This window comes from Lissotriton helveticus, chromosome 7 (genome assembly GCF_964261635.1).
Source record: "Lissotriton helveticus chromosome 7, aLisHel1.1, whole genome shotgun sequence".
Lineage (NCBI taxonomy): Eukaryota > Metazoa > Chordata > Amphibia > Caudata > Salamandridae > Lissotriton > Lissotriton helveticus.
Genome location: NC_136068.1, coordinates 215,715,273 through 215,734,351, shown reverse-complemented (window position 1 = coordinate 215,734,351; position 19,079 = coordinate 215,715,273). Strand labels below are relative to the sequence as shown.

Genomic DNA, 19,079 nt, shown 5'->3' with positions numbered 1-19,079 from the left:
GAGACCGGGGTCTAAACAGGAACAATGGCAACCTGTACTCGGGCCTGTGCATATACTTGAAGTGTGACTGACAGTTCAGGATGTTCCAATTGTATGGCCAGGCATGGAGGCTGATATTATGCACTCCTCCTTTATTGCCCACATACACAGCAGCAACAAAGAACTTAGAATTGGAATAGAACATATATGAAATTCTAGAACTCTTTAGAACATGCATAATAACATAAAACACACAGCCTTCTTTTGTTGCTACTCCTACACAGATGAGTACAATTTCAAGTTACTTCTGAGGTTTGTGAGAATGTGTTTTATATGGAAAATAAGTAAAATATGATTAGGATGAGATTTAGAGGGAAGTACGAGTAGCCTTATGTAAAGAAAATCAAATGTAACTTTAAAACAAAACTGTGTGGTTGTAAGAAGGGGTTTTTCCACGTATGAGTCCACTTCACAGCTTAGGGTACAGATGTTCTGCAATTTGAGAATAGAAGAAATAACAGTGTTTTTGAATTGAGAAGGGCAAGAGTTTAGTTAAGGGCATGACGTTTTTATTCTTGACATAATCATAATTTATAGAGGCATAAGGAGAGGATGCATCCAGTTAATTAGAACTTAAATACTGGAGTGGAAAGGAGTCTAGTGCTTTTAAGTGTCTCTACATGTAGAAAGCAGTCAGTATCTTGTGCAAAACAGTGGAGGCAGTTGGAATTTTGAAAAAAATGCACTTGCCGGCAGTATTGCAAGTGGGGGCACGTGAGGGCAGGGTGTTTGCAACGGTGCAGCAGGATAATTCTTAAATGCGAGTTGCAACGGTTTGTGCGATTTGCGTATAGGATTGTTAATTTTGACAGCACAAGGCCGCCGTCCGCGTTGCGTGCAGCGGCCTTTTTTTAAAAAAAAATTCTATTTTAGAGCAACAGAGCAAATGGGACAGATCTGCACATGATTTTACAACAGATACATGAATACTTTAGCGGGCCTTTTGACATTACATTCAATTTGGAATCACAAATATAGGACATGACATTGTGAATATATCACTACTTCAACTGTACATCCTAACAAGCACCACTAGTCTGGTTCTTCATCGTCCCCAGCGGTGCTCGGTGGTTCGCAGAGGTTACCCCTGAATGTGTTCCACGCACCCCGTATCCTACCCCATTTTCTTGGGCAGCCACGGTGGATGTAGACCGCCTTCTCCGCTACCATCGCCCCATCCATATCTTTACACCAATCACGCAGTGTCGGTGGTACTGCAGAACCCCACAGCCTGGCGATGTTACGTTTTGCCATTAGCATGCCGAACATCACCCAGTCTTGCTGCCGGAGGTCAAGGTCATTAGGTTCCCATACGTTCAGCAAGCAGCGGCGGGGCTCCGGCAGCAGGGAGATGTCTATTGTCTGAGAAATCGTGCGCATTACTGCCGTCCAGTATGTCGATATGGTCCTACATTCCCAGATGGTGTGGAAAAATGTCCCCTCCTCCCCGCAGCCACGTAGGCAGAATTGTGCATAGCTCTCCCTATCTTGTGTAGGAGTGGTCTGGTGTAGTTTCACTTCTTTCACACCCCGGTATCGCTGGTGTTGAGTTTCTGGTGGCCCGCTCCCTAAATCTTCCGGTACCCCTTACGGTGATCCTCCTTTATCGCCCTCCTCACAACATGCCCTCCTTCGTATCTTCTCTCCAGGATCTCCTGGCCACCCTGGTTGTAAATAATTCCTCTTTAATTCTGCTTGGAGACTTTAATTTTTGGCCGGGTGACCCGCGGGAGGATTCCTCCTCCAAGGATTTCTCTGCCACTCTTCGCTGCCTCAATTTTTTATCGCACGTCTCGACTCCCACCCACACCCATGGACACATCCTCGACCAGATCTGGTCTTTACGTTGCAACCCCACAGTCTCCTCGATTCGCCCTTGTGTTTGGTCTGATCATTCTTTGATCTCTTTTTCCATCCCCTTGGTTCAACCTGAGAAAGCTCCTTTGCCCAAAAACATCTGGGCTCGGAGCTGGAATAGGGTTGATCTTAATGATCTCTCTTGTTCCCTGTCTTTATCGGCCCCTACTCTGACCGACCTTCCTGTGGAAAATCAGGCGGCTGCTATCCGCACCTGGCTTTCCTCGGCTTGCGACCAGGCCGCCCCTCTCAAAAAGATCAGAGCGGCCCGCCTTCACGACGCCCATAAGTGGTTCTCCAGCGACCTCAGATCCCTGAAACTAGAGCTCAGGCAGTCTGAACGTCGCTGGCGTCGTGACTACTGTCCCACTCTTCGCTTGAACTATAAGGCTCTTCTTCTTAAATATAAGTCAGCCATCCTAGCCGCCAAGTCGAAATACTTTTCGGACCGCGTCGCCCTCTCGGCAAATAAATCTCGCGAGATTTTCACACTGGTCCGCAGCCTTGCCACTTCTGACCGTGCTGGTCTCTCTCCTGCCCCCTCTCAATCTCTTTGTCATTCCTTGAATGACTTTTTCATCAATAAAATTATCAACATTAAGGCCAACATTCCCGTCGTGCCCTATCCCGACGTGCCGGATCACTCCCCTCCCTCCCCTTCTGTCTTGGACCACTTTAAGCCTATTACACCAGAGCTCTTTCTTGACCTTCTGGTTAAGGTCAAGTCTGGCTCGCCGGCGGACTGTGCTCCTGCCCGTATTCTCAGAACCCTCTACACCAGCTGTCCCACCCCCCCTCTTACCTTTCTTAATTCCTGTCTGGCTTTGGGTTCTGTCCCTTCTTCTTTTAAGTCTGCCATCGTGCTTCCTATCCTGAAGAAAGCCGGCCTGGACCCTTCCCTTCCATCGAACTTCAGGCCGATCTCTCTCCTTCCCTACCTAGGGAAAATACTTGAGAGCCATGTGACTTCTTGTCTCTCCTCCTACATAGAGGAGAATAACATCCTGGCCTCTCACCAGGCTGGCTTTCGACCCGGCCACTCAACCGAGGCCGTGGTCCTGGCGGTCCTGGATGAATTGAAGGGCAAGGCCGACAGTAATCTTCCCCAGGCCTTAGTCCTGCTGGATCTGTCCGCTGCGTTTGACACGGTCGATCATGCCATCCTCCTTGACCGTGTCAGCGCAGCGGGCATACAGGGCTCTGCCCTCTCCTGGATCTCTTCCTTCCTTCAGGGACGGTCACAGGCTGTTCATCTTTCTCACTTTTCGGCGCCCTCCCTTCCCGTCACTTGTGGTGTACCTCAAGGTTCTTCTTTGTCTCCTCTTCTTTTTAATCTTTACATCCGCCCTCTCATTTCCTCGCTTCTTGAGCTGGGGGTCTCGGTGTACAATTACGCGGACGACCTCCAGCTCGTCTTTGACCTTTCTTCCCCCCCTCACTCCCTTTCTAAGCTCAGCTCTACCCTTGTCTTTATTTCTCAGTGGATGAGCTTCAACCATCTGAAGCTCAACCCTGACAAGACTGAGCTTGTTCTCACGGGTGGTCCTTCTAATCCCTGGTCTTCAGTCCACTGGCCCTTCTCCTTTGGTTCCCCTCCTTCTCCTGTTTCTGTTGTCCGGACCTTGGGCATCAAGATCAGCAATGATCTTTCCATGCACGCACACATCAGTTCTGTTGTATCCTCTTGTTTTCTTTCCCTCTGCCTCATTCGCAAAATCTCCCGGTTTTTTTCTGTTGGTGCCCTCAAACTCATCATCACTGCCCTCATCACTTCCCGCCTGGATTATGGCAATGGCCTGTATGCCGGCATTCCTGCCTACGAGACTCGCCGTCTCCAGGCCATCCAGAACCAGGCGGCCCGTCTGGTCCTTCGTCTTCCTAAGTTCTCCCACATCACCCCTGCCCTTAAAACCCTCCACTGGCTCCCCGTTCATTTCAGGTCCCACTTCAAACTCGCCTGCTTGGCCTTTCGGGCTCATGCCCGTTCTGCTCCTCACTTCATTAACTCTCTGATTTCTTCTCACGCTCCCACCCGCACTCTTCGGTCCTCATCCCTTTCTCTTCTTCACGTCCCCCGCTTCCGTAAATCCCGCACAGGTGGCACACGCTTCTCTGTGCGGGCTCCTCAGATTTGGAACTCTCTCCCTCTCTCTATCCGCTCTATTCCGATCTTCTCCCATTTTCGCAAAGCCCTTAAAACTTTCTTTTTTCTCCAGGCTTTTCCTGAATAAACCCCTCTTTCTCGTGCACTCTGGTTAGACATCGAGGTGATCCCCAGCGCCAGGAAGCCGCTTGGCCACAGCGCGCTTTAGAAGTCCCTTTTTCATTTCATTTCATTTCATAGTACGTACGGTGCAGTATTTTGAGTTGGACCAGTTTTAATCTTGAGGGGATCGCTGCTTGGCGAGGCGAGAGCCTCCTGCCATTCAGAGTCATCAAGGGGGCCCACCTCCTCCGACCAATTTTGTTTCAATGTGACTGTCACATCTGGGAGGTTATTAACGAGCTTCCTGTATGTGAGGGAAGTGGCCCTGTCCTGCATGTGTTCGGTCAGAAGCCTATCTTCAAGAGGAGACGATTCCTTAAGGATTGTCCCCGACGGTATAACCGATTGCAACGCATGTTTGACTTGCAGGTATCTAAACATCTCCGTCGGTGACATCTCATATTGTCTTTGTAGATGGGCGAAGTCAACCATCTTACCCTTCTTCCATAAATCCCTTACCACCGAAATACCTTTGTTATCCCAGGCCTGGAATCTCTTACTATTTCGGAGGAAGCCCAACTTGCTTGAGTCCCACAGCGGTGTCATTTGGGTAATGGTTCCCAAGCATTTGAGACGCCTATTGGCCCGGTACCATAGCTGTACATAGTACTGCGTCGGGCCTATCAAGTCTGAAGGTGGATGGGGGCTGTAAAGATTACCCAGCAGTCCCCTGCCTTCCAAAGAGCTTCTATCAGCAAGGTATGCAGGCTCAGTTTGCGGGGCATGTAACCAGAAATTAATCTGCTTTATATGTGCCGCCCAATAGTATAGTTCTATATTTGGAAGTGCAATTCCCCCATCGTACCAACTTCTAATTAATTTATCTTCCGCGATTCGGGGCGGACTCCCGTCCCACAGTAGGTGGGATACTGTTGCAGCAACAGTTTTGAAGTATCGTGCAGAGACCAATGAGGGGGTATTTTCAAGCACGTAAAGGAAGTGGGGGAGCGCCATCATTTTTATATAGCGCTGCCTTACCTAAAAGCGTGATAGGGAGAGCCTGCCACACCTTTACGTCACGCTTGAACAGCTCCAGAAGGGGGCTAAGATTTAGACTATAGAATTCGTCGGGGTCTGGCGTTACAAAGATACCCAGGTATTTAAATGCTACTGTTGTAGCCCTTAGGGGGCAGGTCGATGGCAGAACAGGCGGCGGACCAGCAAGGATAAACAGGATGGACTTAGTCCAGTTAATCTTATGACCGGATACTCTACCGAACATTTCGCACACATTTAATAATTCGAAAATAGATTTTCTGGGGGAGGTGATGTACAGGAGGATATCGTATGCGTATAGGGATATACGGTCCTCCCATACTTCAGTCCATGGGAGCCCCTTAATGGAAGGTTCCCACCTGATCCAGATCGCAGTGGTTCCAGGATCAGCGTGAATAGCAACGGAGACAGTGGGCATCCCTGTCTCGTGCCTTGGCCAAGTGGGAAGTCACGTGAGATGTGTCCGTTCGCGACAACATGCGCTAGTGGTTTAGTGTATAGCAAACTAACCCAAGCGCAAAATTTGGGACCAAATCCCATATGTTGGAGCACTGCGAATAAATAAGGCCATTCGACTGTATCGAGCGCCATAGTGGCGTCAAGCGAAAGAATACCTGCAGGGTCTTTAAGAGAGGGGGCGCGAGCCAAGACCGCATGAAGCCGACGGAGGTTGAGTGCCGTGCTCCGATGTGGCATGAAGCCAGATTGTTCCGGGTGCGCCAACGTCTCAAGGTGAGGAGTAAGTCGCAACGCTAGCAGTTTGGCGAGGATTTTAGGCTCCGCGTTGATTAGTGAGATTGGACGGTATGAGGTACAGTCTGTCTGAGGCCTACCAGGCATTTGGATCGCGAAAATCGTGGCTAGTCTCTGATCTCGTGGCAGCTCACCTAGCGGCCTTTTTAAAGGATTGGGAAAATAGAAGATTAGATTATCTAAGGATTAGGTGGCTATATTTTGGGCATCACGTTTACTTAGTGAGAATTGCCTTTTCATACTAAGAATATTTCAGTCTGCTGTTCTGACAGCTGGAGAGTACCCTAAGGCGTTGGAAAGGAGCAAATATTGAATATTGGGAAATAAAATGTATAACCATGGAGAAGGATGGAGGAAGTGTTTTAGGGGAAAAAATGAAGGAATATTTGGAGAAAATGGACATTTAGCAGAAAGAATGGATAGGAAAATAGTGTTGAGATTCATTTAAAGAAAAAAAAACGATTTGAAGAATTTAGATGAGGAAAAATGTTGGTCAATAGGAGAGGTTGAACCGATACCTAGTGGGTCAAAGGCAGGAGGCACTAAAAGAGCTTTAAAAAGAAAGCACATAGAGGTGCTTAACGAAAGCTAAGGATCTGGGCGCAAGGTGCCAGATACAGGATGTGCTATACTTGACTCTGCTGCCTGACACGAAGCTTTTCCTTGCAGCACAGCGGCCGGGCTTGGCTCCGCCAGCTGCCTGCTTCACCCGACCGGCCGGGCTTTGCTCCGCCGGCCGGACTGCATCCCTAGGGGGCAACGAGCACGCCTGAAACAGCGCGCCAGGAGGCGTTTAAATCACGGGCAGGTCCCGCGAGGACGCGCGCGGGACGCGCCGGACCAAGCCCGGACAAAGGGCGGGCCCTCTGTGGCCCTCGGTGACTGAGGTAGGCTGGGCTGGGCCCGGTGATTTTTCATTCGGTTCAAAAATATACGTGTTGTATCTAAAAACGAAGTTAAAGAATAGTTGTCCTTTGCTCCATTGACATTTACCCGAGGGCAATCGCTTACTTTCCTCCATATTTAAACCTTTTTTATGGTCCATTTATATTTTTAATCACACTTCCTGTGAATATATACTTTTCCATCTACGACATCCTTTGGAAAATCACTTTAGAGGATGACAAAGAAACTTCGTTCTGGGAGATTAGTGGGGGGAAGGACTTGTGCCAAAACAAAATCCAACCCCCTACGAAATAAATCAGTGAACAATCCATTACTAAAGGGACAATGTCAGCTTTTCGATCTGTGGGAAAAAGCAGTGGATAAGAAAGTATCTGTGGTTGAAAACGATAGCTCACTTTCTGTCGCACAGGTGGGCCCAACTCAAGTGGTTGATGATTTGGTCCCCCTCTCAGTAATGACAGACCCATTCCAAATAGAATCCACGGCGAGGACCAGCCTTGCACATCCCGAGGCTGATGGTGTTATTGAGCTTCAAGTTCATCCTATGGAAGGAAAACAAGCTAACAATTCTCCAGTGCCACAAGCCTCTACAACGTACGTTAGGTCGGGTGGAGATCCCTCATTGTCATCCATTGACCTCGAACTTTGTGGCCGTTATGTGAATGCAGGAAGTTTGAAATCTTTAGATGCCACTAAGCCATCAGTGGGTGCCACCACATCTGGGTTATTGTTACATAGTAGTACTCCATCCATAAATGTGCAGGACATGTCCGCGTTGTTAAATGTGTCCATGAGCCCGGAGCTCAATTTATCTGGAATTTACCCTTCTGCTGCTGCTGGCGAAAAACCTATATCGGAATCTCTGATTGCCCTGGAACATTTGTTATCCTCCATATTATGTCTTTTGGGCAAATTTGTGGGCAGCTCTGATTGTATCTTGGATTCTGTCACTAAAATACTGAATGCAATGCTGCAAAAGGCTCCTGAACTGAGGAGTGTTCCCTCCACCACGGCCGATATTAGCTTGCCAACGGGGAATGCAACGGGGAAGAAAATCTGTCTGCTTCAGTTTGTAAAGTAGTACAGGAACTATTCCCAATTTTTATCCCGGAAAAAAAAGGGCAACAAGATGATGATCAAGAAATAAAAGAAAAAACTTGCAAACATAGAAATGATAAAGGGAGAAAAAGGAAACCTCTGCGCAAATATAGGAAGAAAAGACAAAGGCGGATAATCTTCCAAAACGCTATTACTTTAACTGACAATGAAGATAATGCCATTGACTCTAACCTGGTGACCACAAAATTGGCAAATGAGTCCTGCCATACAGAGATCATTTGTAACACTCTGCCTACGACTGTGGAAGTCTTATCTCAGAATGGTGGACATGGGCTGACGGCCCCTCCTGTGGTAGAGACAGGGAGCACTATTCCGGTTGAACTGGGGGTTCTCAACCCTTTGGCTCCCTCTTTCGCTCCTACGGATGGGGTCGGTGTATGCCCACTCCTCTCTTCCCAGGCAAAAATATCAATGTCTTATGTGGACACTTTGGTTTTGGACTTTTTCCCTTTATTTGATGTAAATTTGCCCTTAAATAGATCATGGCTGCTTAAATGTTTTAGTGACTTGGAAAGTCTTCACCTTATTCAATCAAGTGATATTGAGTTAGTTACTTTGTTAGGTGGAGATAGTGTATCAAGTATAAGGGTCAAATTCTACTCCCAAAATCATTGTAAATCTGATATTACAGCAAGCGGAGAATTTCCAATGTAGAGGTATTGATGTTTTGCCTATTTTTAGATCTGATAATCCCTCGCCACCAAATAGGATGACCCAAAAGGGTGATAAGCAAGATGGGGTTTCTTTTCCTTTTAGAGATCTAAAGATTTGGGTGTCTAAAGGGAAACGTTCGGTCTCTCAGGCATCGCCTCCTCCACTAATCCAGAACTCTTTGCCATCAGAGGATAATCATCGGTGGAACTGGCTGCATAGTGCCCTATCAACTAAGAGTACAGATAACTCCAAATTATTCCATCATCTTTAATAATCAATTGAAAATTATGTCCTGGAATGCAGCTGGGATACATAGTAATCCAGAGAAACTTGAATTTTTATTCTCGCTTGGAGCAAATGTGATTTGCATCCAAGAAACATGGTGTACTGATAATATCTATGATGGGGAAGGATTACTATGTATTGGAAGCGCCGGCTGCTCCATCCAAGAAAGGTCATGCCAAAGGGGGAATCGCTTGTTTATCTAACAAACTGCATTGGAGATTCTCGCATTATATTGACCCAAGTAATCTTTTTCAAGCTATAACAATAGCTAATCTCCCCAGTTCTCTAAATAAGTCTGCTGTCGTAATCATTAATGTGTATATTCCTCCAGAAGAGTGTTTTAATATTTTATTGAAGCATGTATTTCAGTATATTGGACAGATCAAAAATGTTTCTACTCCACCCGAAGTTATCCTAGTTGGAGATTTGAACTGTAAAATTTCTAATGCTAGTTTAAATCTATTTAGAAATAAACCTAAAGATGCATATTTCATCCCACAATCCCTCTTTCCAGACAAAATAATAACTAACAAAAGAGGGAAGATTCTGCTGGAAGAACTATCGGCAGTTGAGGGGATTATTTTAAATGGGAGATTTCCTTCTGATGTGCCCGCGAAATTCACTCATAGGTCACCTTTTAGTACCTCAATTCTTGACTATGTGATCTCAGACTATGACATTTTCCCATGTATCCAGGATCTTATGATAGCCCCTACATCCTTGAGTGACCACAGCATAATCATTATAACTCTTTCTCTAAAACCTCCGCCCACTGAGTCTTGGTCCCTTAATAACAATGATGTTACTTTCCATGGATCTTCGGGTAGATGTTTTTGGAACCCAACTGCCATTATAGGTGTGCATGGTATCTTATGCAAAACTATATTAGAACTAAACGACTGGTATGGGTCTGAAATTGTTAACTTTGAAAAATTTATGAGGAAGATCATTTTAGATGTAAAAAAGGTTAGTTGTTCTAGGAAAAAGGTACTTTTGCCTAGTGCTTTGCGCATCCTGAATAAGGAAATAAATAAATTAGTGCGTGAGCAATTTTTAGGTAGATCAGATGAATTAGCTAAAGAAATATCGAGGTTAAAAAGAAGGAGAACTAGATTAAAAGCGAGACTAAAAAAGGAGAAGGAAGACTCAGTATGGATAAATTTGCGGGAAGCAGTTGCGCATGGCAAAGCCAGAGAATTTTGGTCCATAGTTGGGAAGGGATGTGGTACTAGAACGAGCCCTCTCCCCATCCCTATTTCCGAAGAAGTATGGTCCTCTTACATTCGGAAGCTGTATGCAGGGAATGTAACATCCGCGGCTGATAGTGACCCTGATTTAACATCTGAGGGTCCGATTAATTATCCTACAGAGAAAATAATAGAAATGGCCATTAAGAACATGCGCTCCTCCGGCGCAATGGGACCCGATGAACTCCCTATGACGGTTCTGAAGCAGGAACCATTACTATGGAGCAAGATCCTTTTCCCATTGTTTAAATCTTGTTTTGATACTAAAATGGTCCCTGCCTCGTGGAGGGGAAGTATACTGGTCCCTATTTTTAAGAAGGGAGCTAGGGATAACCCCATGAACTACCGTCTGATTGCTCTCCTCGACTCAGTCGGAAAGGTCTTCGCTAAATGTATTTTAATTTTACTTGATAATTGGATCAAGGAGAATAATATTTTACCATTTGAACAAACTGGATTCCGTAGGGGGCACAGTACATTAGACCATCTCACCACCCTACATGTGATTTCTGATAAATATACACGTGTGAGAGGGGGGGTGGTGTTCGCTGCGTTCATTGATTTCTCCACGGCGTTCGATAAAGTTGATCGCCGAACGCTGTGGAGAAAGTTAGCAGCCCTTGGTCTACCAAGTTATCTGTTGGATCTTTTACGTGCTCTCCATACGGAAACGTGGTGCAGTGTTCTCCAAGGGGGTGAAAGGGGACTTTCGCATAGAATTCCATCTTTGAACGGCCTTAAACAAGGCTGTCTTTTGGCCCCACTATTGTTTTCCTTATACACTGTAGACCTTCCTGCTTCCTTGACAGCTTGTGCGGGTATAGCTCCGGTGGTAGGGGGGTCACCTATTTCTTGTCTGATGTATGCCGATGATATTCTTGTTTTAGATTTAACCCCCAAAGGTCTCGCTAATCGGCTGCAAGCTTTACATGTTTTTGCTGACTCCCATTATATGAAGATTAACATATCTAAAAGTAAAATTATGTGTATTGCTGGGAAAAAGAAGTGCCGTTCCGAAAACTTTGGATGGTTTATCGGCGGCCAGAAATTAGAGGTTGTTAAATCCTATACCTTTTTGGGTAAAATAATTGCGGCCAATTTGAGTGAGAGGCCCCACATCGAGCATAGCTCGCGTAAAGCCCTCGCACACGGCAAAGGATTAAATTCCCTCTATCTTGCCACCGGAAAAAGACACTTCGCCTGTTTACTGGAGGTGTATAGGGCAAAGATCCCTCCTACGATATTATATGGCATAGAACTCATAGAGCTGAAGCACTGGGATTTTTGTCACAAAATTGAAGGGAAACTCTTAAGATCCCTATCTACCCTAAACACCGCATGTTCTTTGGCCACATGTAGGCTCGATCTCGGCCTTAGGAGCAGTTGGGTTCAGGGACTATGTGCCCTGGTAAGATGGGTGGTTTGCTTGGCTAGAGCAGAACCAGGGTCAATGAGAGCCCTTCTTAAAAATGAATTGCTGGGCAACTTTAAAGAGTTCTCACGATTAGTAAGGAACTTTAGAAGAGCTGTGTCACTTTTAAAGTTAGATGAAAGTGTCTTGTTCCTTCACTCATCGACACAGCTAAAACTCTTGCTAAAACAGGCATCGTGGGAACTATGTTTTCAAACAGATAAGAATACAATACAAGAAAAAAGGGGTTGTGACCTCCTCCTTAATTCTTATTCTATGAAGTTGGCCCAACCCTATGCTACATGGAATATGCCACATGGTGTTCGCAGATTATGGTTTCTTTTACGATATGATCTATTGCCCCTAAATTTACTTTTGTCCAAGTGGTATGGAACCTCCCCTTTGTGCAATTTTTGTAACTTGAGTACTCCGGATCGTATGCATGTCCTGTTGATCTGCCCCGCACTCCGCCCATTGCGGCTTAAATGGTTAAAACCAATATGTCTCCAACTGGGTATTTCTAACGTGAATATTTTTTTACAATTTCTATTCTGTCCTCCAAATGAAATGTTTTGCTTTCACATTTTCAACTTTTTTAAAGGTTTTTTAGCTATTTATTAAGGTGTTTTGGAGAGGTCTGACATTGCTTTTTCTTATGTATTTGTCAATGGATGCAATTAGTTTTATGTGTGATTGTATTTTTCTTTTGGTATGTAATTTGTATTGTGAATTTTATGTGGCCCTCGTCGAGAGCCAAAACATAATAAATAAATTGAATTGAATGTGCTATAAATGCCAATAAGGATGCAATAAAGGGAAAATCCAGAATGCAGTGGCATGTGATGAGTCGTCTTCAAACAGAGATGTAGAGTTGACATGCTTGTTAGATCTTGATGAGACCGAGGAAGAGTGTTAAAAGTAAGAAGACAAAATTGGGCCAAAAATAATAAAATTGGAGTTTGGTCAACTTGTTGACCTGCAGGGTGAAGAAGTGTTCAATCCTCTAGTGATACACCACCCCATGTTACCTCCATGGCCACCAGCAGAGCATGTAGCTCAGTATGTTCCATACTGGATGCGCAGGGAAATCCCTAAGGTGGTTCGGACAAGGCTAAGTTCTGAGGCTTTCCCTGCTGTCAAAGGTGGCCTGCAATGGATCCCAAAATATTCTAGTGAAAGGGCTTGATAAGGGTCTGAAGGGGCGTCAAGATATGCTTTTGGATGTTTTCAGCCCCATTAGAAAGGTGTTTGATTTGTGAGAGGAGGTGCATGCCAATAATACTGAGGTGTATGTATCTGAGCTTCACCAATGGGTCCAAAGAACGATCTACTAACTGGGCAATACTAATACGGCCTTGTTTATGGAAAGGCTCAAAAGTAGTTTGATGAAAATAAATCTCAATTTAGTGGAATTGGCAAGCAAAAAGTGTAATGGGATGTTAGGCGAGGAGTTAATGGACCTATTCAGATATGTCTGCACTTTTAATACTTCACAGAATGTGCAAAAGGACATGTGTAAGTTTTTTTTTTTTTTGGTTGGGCCGGGAGTGTGGGGGGGGTCATTGGCCGTGGATCAATCTTAGTTCTTTCACGCGAGGTTTTGGACTATATGGTCCAGAAGGAGGATTTTATCTTCTGAGACAGAGCAAGATTGCATGGATCACGGATTGAGAGAAGAGAAAGAGGTGGAACAAGTGAGTTTTAGAAACTACCTTACATGTGCCCTTGTAGAAGTTGCCGCAGACTAGCTCAGTTTATTACGAGGTGGGAGAGATTACACAAGATCCTTGGCTGATAAGGACAGTTCAGTGGCATCGTATAGACTTTGTAGGGGTACCAGTGCAGGAATATTGTCCGAGGCTACTACGATTTTCAAAAGCGCAGGAGAGGTTGGTGTCTCAAGAGGTGGTCACCCGTTAGAAGAAAGGGGCCATAGAAGGCAGGACTGAGTCAAACATGTTTTGTAAGCAATATATTCTTAGTGGACAAAAGGACGAGACCAGTGATAAATCTGAGATAACTAAACGATTGGGTGTGTTACAATCACTTCAAGATGGAAGGAATACACATGTTGAGGGAGTTAAGAAAAGGGAATTGATTGAGGCTTGATTTTAAAGGATGCTTATTTAATAATCCCAGTGTGTGAAGTGCACAGGGATTACTTACAGTTCAGGTGGAATGGTAAGCGTTGGAGATCAAAGAGACTACCATTCGGACTGATGTCCAGTCCATGGTGTTTTGCGAAGGTAATGAGACCTGTGATGACCTGGTTGAGATCAAGAGGACAACGGTTGATAGTGTATTTAGATGATGTGTTAATTATGGTGTATTAAAGAGAATTGGCAGTAGCTCAGACGGAGTTGGCTGTGAGGATGTTGGAGCATCTAGGATTTGTGGTAAACGAGGAAAAGTCATGTTTGCCACCAGCTCAGGAGATTTATTTTTGGGGTTTTCAGATGGAGACCGGGGTGGGTGGGGGTGGTAGAGAGTCTAAGTTACCCATGAAGTAAGTGGAAAAGATACGCAGGGAGTTGAAGAGAGTACTGTCTTCCGCCTATCCCGTGGCCCCTTAGCACGTAGGTCTTGATCACTTTCCGTGCTAATGACTGACTCCGCATCGTCATCATCCAGTTCTTCGAGCTCCCCCTCTGTATCCCCAGACCAACTAACATCCTCTGAGAATGAGTAAAAGTCTGTGGGATCTGTGAGCTCCCTATCTGTGTCAGTCATTTCTGTTTCTGTGGCTTCAATTGTATTACCCCGCAGTGTGCTCCTGAGGGTATCCATTTTTTTTTTATAGTTTATCACTGTGTCAATTGTACTCTCTTCGGTAGACACCTGGCGGACTGTATCCCCGGAGTTCTTGCAGGCGGTCTGTGAAATTGCATTGCGACTCTCCCCACCGGCGTCTTCTATCAATAAAGTGGGTATGGGTACATCCATGTCTAACCCAGTGACCCTGACCCCAGTATCACTGGTAAGAGGGATATTCGAGCCCCGTATGTTATTTAGAAGGGGCAAAATAGGTGTTGCCGGTGTCTCTGGTGCGTGTGGGGTTAAGTTTAAAGTCACACTAAGCTCTGCACAGCCACTGACCCCAGGGGCCATACCTTTTTCTGCTTGTACCTCCGGGAAATCCCCTGCTGCTGCTGCGATAAGGTTCGAAGCCTCCAGCCCCGTTATCACCGAAGCCTCTTGAATCCTCAACAGCTCCGGGGACTTCAATGAGCCAGATGAGTCCGGACATTCGGCTGCAGGCCCGGGGGAAGTACCCGATGCATCTCTCTCCACATATTCCGCTGCTGGTGCACCGGTTTGAAGGTCTGAACTCTGCAATCCTGGTGGTACAGGCAAAGTATCCATTATGTGTTTCGGCTGTGTTGTTGGAGCTTTCAAGCTTGGGACGCGTCGTAGCATTTCAATTACGGAGGGCGTAGGAGTAATGGACTTCCCCGCAGCCTTCGGGGTAGGAGTCAGCTCTTCCGACCCCCCCCTGCCGTGTTGCTTCCCGTGTTCCCGGGCCAGCCGCTCTGTTTATTCATAACCTCCTGGTCACGGAGGGCTTGTTTTGCGGCTCTGGTTTTGGCCGCGGCTGCAATACCGGCTGCATTCTTTGGTGCCATTACGGTAGCGAGAACGCCGTCCTGAGTGCTTCCCTCCTGCTGCCGACTGGGCTGAGCACCTACAGGTGAGCCCATACCGTTCAGGAGCCGTAGCACCGCGATGCCGATCAGGATAGTGAGGAGTGAGCTGCACTCTCAAAGCCGGGTTTTTTCCTGTGCTAGCCGCGTCCTCCGCTCGTATCTCTGTCCACGCAGCCGCCGACATATTTTCCTTTAAATTTTCATCCAGCGTTGACCTAGTGCCGTCCAGAGGATCGAGGAGCGTAGAGAAGGTATTTAAACTGCGAAAAAATCATGTTCGAACACCTGTAGTACAGTCATAGGATTTCTCTTATCCGCCCGTCAGCATGGTCATCGGAGCTGGTCAGGGAGCTGCTAACAGCGATCTAGCAAGTCGCCGCCATCTATGAATTATTCATAAAGAATCATCCTGATGACCTTGAACAAACGGAAAGAAACTGGGCCACTAAGCTGAATATTTCAAACATCGATATAGATATGTCTTTGATGTTATCATCTAAATTACTTTTAGCTTCAAACTTAAAGGCTCAAATTTATAAAACAATATACGATCTCTATTTTACCCCCGCAAAACTATTCACCTGGGGCAAAAGAATAAATGATCAATGCCCAAGATGTTCTTTTGGTCCAGCTAACCTTATTCACATGCTAGCTGAGTGTCCAAAACTAGACTCGATTAAAAAAAGGTATGACCAAATATTGGGCTGAAATCTTTGGGCACGAATTAAGAACATCAGCGACCCTCTTTGTTCTAGGTTATGATGACTCCTTAGGGTACAGCAATAAAGAAGCAATGTCTATTTTTGTTGGTACGGCTGTATATAGAATCATCCTGGCAGCACGGTGGAACAACTCAGATGCTCCTACTTTTCAGGGGTGGCTGAGTAGATTATTAGGTATTTACAAGCAGGAGACTGCAATCTATAGAACTAGAGGGAAAAAATCGAGAATACTCGGGGAGCAGATGTGGGCTCCTGTCTCCACCTGGTTCGATAACCAAAGAAATATATAGTTTCTGCATAAGAAATTGTTTAGTAATGTAGCATAGGTGGATACCTCCTACAATCTGTGTACCCTCTCTCTCCCCTTTCTGGAGTATACTTGAGTATGTCCATGAAGAAACCTTAAAATGAATTATGTCTTACTGTGCTGTTTATTTAACATGATCGCTTGGAATGAATGAAGTAATGAATTCTCTTTTTTCTGTAGCGTTATGTTGTGTATACTCTTTATATTTTACTATATATATCTTTCTTAAACTGTACCGTTTCGAACCTGCTCAAATCAAAATATTTAAAAAGAAAAAAAAAGTTGAAGAGTAAATCAATATGTATGAATTTGTTAGCATCAGATAGCAAGGTTGTTTGGACTAAATTCAAGTTATTTATTTTCTTTCTGGCACCCCTGCATTACAGTGAACGTCAAAGGTTGAAAGGGTATGATTTATGTTTGGGAGCAAAGTGATCACAGAAGATAGAGATGAATAAGGAGGCAATGCATGAGGTAAGGCACAAGGTGCAGATCGGTGACATGGGGCTGATGGCTGGAAAAAGAGCGGGAGATGCATATTAGTTATATGGAGTTATTGACGAGGAGGAGGAGGTTACAGCTGTCTGTTATGTCAAAAAGTTGGGAGTTGGCAAAGGAGTTCTGGAGTCACTGCTTGGACAGGGTGATTATGGTACGGTCTCCACATATTCTGGGGAAGAACAATGTAGAGGCAGATTGGAATTGGAGGAATCTAAAGGATGCGAGCAGTTTGAGGTTGAACAGGGAGGTGTGTGAGTTTGAACAGGGGATGGGTTACGTATTTTGAGACCGGTTGAATGCACAGCTACAAAAGTTTTATAGTTGAAGACTGGAGGCATTTGTAGCAGATGTTTTCCTTCAGGACTGGGGGGGAAAGGGAGGTTGTATTAATTCCTCCTTTCCTGTTGATTCAGAGTGCTCGTGAAGGTCCAGAGAGAGAGAAGCTGGAGTGAATGTTAATAACTCAATTTATGCAGTCACAGGTGCGGTTACTGGATGTGATGGGTCTGTTGGTAGATGATCCAGTGTTATTACCTTGTTTTCTGAAGTTACTGGTGGACGCCAAGGGAAATTGCCACAAGTTGGTAATAGGGCAGTTGACTCTGATGGGATGGTTTGATTTCAGGAGAGTATTGTCTGTGTCTGGGTTATCAGAAGAGGCTTCAGAGCTTAATAAGGTATTGTGGATACCAGGAACAACAAAGTCATGCAGGAAGGTATGGATAAGATGGTCTGGTTGATATGCTGTAAAGGCTTTGGATCCCATATCGGCACCTGTAGTAGAAGTGATTAATTATTTGTTGGTATAGTTTTCAGAAGGGTTTAGCATAAAACTCAGTGAACTTGAGCAGGACAGCTATTTCGGCTGGGCATTAATTAGTGGTTGAAATTCTGGTTGGCCAACATGCTTTAGTTAAAAGAATAGTGAAGGGTGTGCGATAGGAGATACCACCCGATGGCATAGTATCCATTTTTATGCGATGTGTCGCAGATGTTAAAGGAAGTAGAAGGATGGGGAAGTAATGAGTTGATGTCGTTAAAATTGTCATGGAAGATAGCAATATTCTTGTTTGGTGTGTCTTAGGAAGGTTTCGAAAATGAGGTTTGGATGTGACTTCTAGGAGTTTTCAGCCTGAGTGTATGAAAACTCACAAAGTATATCTAGGATGATTTTCTATCCAAGGATGCATGTGTATGATCTGCTATGTGTGATGCAATTTCTAAAACTGTATGAGGAAAGGACTGTGGTTGAGAGAACAAGAATGTTCAGTTGCGGATTTCTTATAGGCAACCATTCAGAGCAGTATTTGTGCCTGCTTTGGCAAGATGCGTAAACCAGGTGATTAAGTTAGCAGGAGTGGATGTGAGTGTGTTTGGGGCACATTCTGCAAGAGGAGCAATGGCAAGTGAAGCCTTTGTAGCAGGCGTTAGTCGAAGTACTATTTTGAAGCCAGTTGATTGGTCAAGTGAGTCAATGTTTAAAAGTTTCCAATTTAAAAATGTGGAAAATACTGTACAAAGAGTAATGGTTGAGCTTTGAATATGGAGAATATTGGCCTACGTGCCTTGCTATAAAACGCGCAGGTTTTCCCGTTTTAATGAGGAGGAAACATGATTTTTTTTTTAAATTCTTTTTTAGGACTGAACTAAGGAGAAGATTCATGGAAATATATTTGTGGATTATAATGAATGGAGTTAATGGTTCTTTGTGCATTTTGGACTTTGATTGCTCGTGCAGCAAAAAAAATGGCTTCAAGTTCTAAAGAGTTCTTGCATTTTAAGGATGTTCTATTCTAAGTTCTTTTTTGCTGCTGTGCATGAGGACAATAAAGAGTAGTGCATAACATTAGCCTCTGTGTATTTTGAAAAAAATTATGGTTTTCTTCCCATAAAACTGTGGAAATTTTGCATTAATTACTGTTACATGACAGCAGCCAGCCAAACTTCTTGTATTCCAGTAGGAAGGCAATCCACTACTCTTCTAGACAAATGCCTCGAATATGGTGCTGGTTTTGTGTGCCACTGGCAGAAAAGCCAGAATTGTCTGAAAATGTTACATATCACATGGGGTGCCCTTAGCAGTTGTGATGCATCATATGCTGACCCGGTGACTACATCTGTCTTGTGCGTGTATCAAGAGGGAGAGAGAGGACCAGAAAGCTAGTCCTTATCCCCCGAATTATATGTCAATAAATCAAAAATGGACTAGCTAAATAATCAAAAGAAAATAAATTATTTTAATTTATCAAGGACTCAAGTATGCTTTGTCAATGGTTTGAGGCACCTGGTAGGTGTGCTCATAAAGCCCTCACCCACCAACCTAGTTGGTGGCATGCTTCATCATCGGGCCCACCCAGTGACACCTAGCGTGT

At 44.9% G+C, this 19,079-nt stretch overlaps 1 protein-coding gene across 2 annotated transcripts in view; it reads left to right on the top strand.

The window, feature by feature from the left end:
- LOC144766712 (protein spire homolog 1-like) overlaps window positions 1-19,079 on the top strand; it is a 292,220-nt gene that overhangs the window by 10,949 nt on the left and 262,192 nt on the right. The window lies entirely within an intron of this gene.